Raw genomic sequence first — 1,029 nt, 5'->3', positions numbered from 1 at the left:
TGTCTCTGTGTTGTCTTTTCTATGCAAACTTCTGAGGGTGGAAAGTGAAACTGGAAAAGCCTGTACAACTTGTTTTCCTGAACTCCTTAGCTGAAACACACACACACACACGCACACACACACACACACACACACACACATACACACACACATCTGGGTCCCTAGCCACAGCTGGAGCGTCCTTAGGTTCAAGAATACAAGCACATTTTAAGGCTTAGGGAGATCATAAAATTTGACCTCTTGCAAGTCATACTACTTAAAAAACTTATTTCAAAAGGAAAACAAAGCTCAGCCAAGGGGAAGGGTTGGAACGGTGGTAGAAATTCTAATTTTTTTTCCTATTGTAAATCTCAGTTTCTTCATACCTAAAAAGATGGGCCAGATGATCTTTAAGTTCCTTTCCCGACATGAAAGCCTGGGATTCTAAGCCTTCTCTGTTCACCTTGTAATGAACAGGGATGTCTCTGTGATTTTGGAGGTAAATTATTCTTTTGCTTGGAAACAATTGTCTGTGTTCAATCCTAAGAAGATCCTAAAAGATTTTGTGATGTTTCTCTTACCCCTTTCCCCTGCTTAAGGAATAAGATACTAGTTAGCCAATGCTTATTGGGAACATGTGGAATGATTCCAAAAATTCAGCTCAGTAGCACTAACGACCGAGTTTAAAACCAGCCAACCCAGGTGGTTTTCCAGAAAGAATCCTGGGGAAGAGGTGATGCCTGCCAGGAAGCTAGAATGGAAGGGACTTTTACTGTGAGTGTCTTTTCCTAAGTAAATGGCAATTTCGTCATAGAGTTCTGGGACCAACCCACTTGAGAGGAACTAGATAGTTAGTAAACTTGGGAGCTATCCAGTCTACTATTGGATAAATTTCCTTTTTGTGAACTGTTGATTACCTAGAACCGTGTGGTAATATTTCTATAGTTCTTTCTACATAAAGGACTGAACTGTTCCATTCCGAACCCTGAAAATCTGTTTAGGTTCATTACCTACTCTCCAATTCATGTTCATGAGTTCCTGTTTCTGCTG

Source organism: Vombatus ursinus, unplaced genomic scaffold, assembly GCF_900497805.2.
Source record: "Vombatus ursinus unplaced genomic scaffold, bare-nosed wombat genome assembly UNPS02000580.1, whole genome shotgun sequence".
Taxonomy (NCBI): domain Eukaryota; kingdom Metazoa; phylum Chordata; class Mammalia; order Diprotodontia; family Vombatidae; genus Vombatus; species Vombatus ursinus.
The sequence above is the reverse complement of the archived record's forward strand: the minus strand, read 5'-3'. Positions refer to the sequence as shown.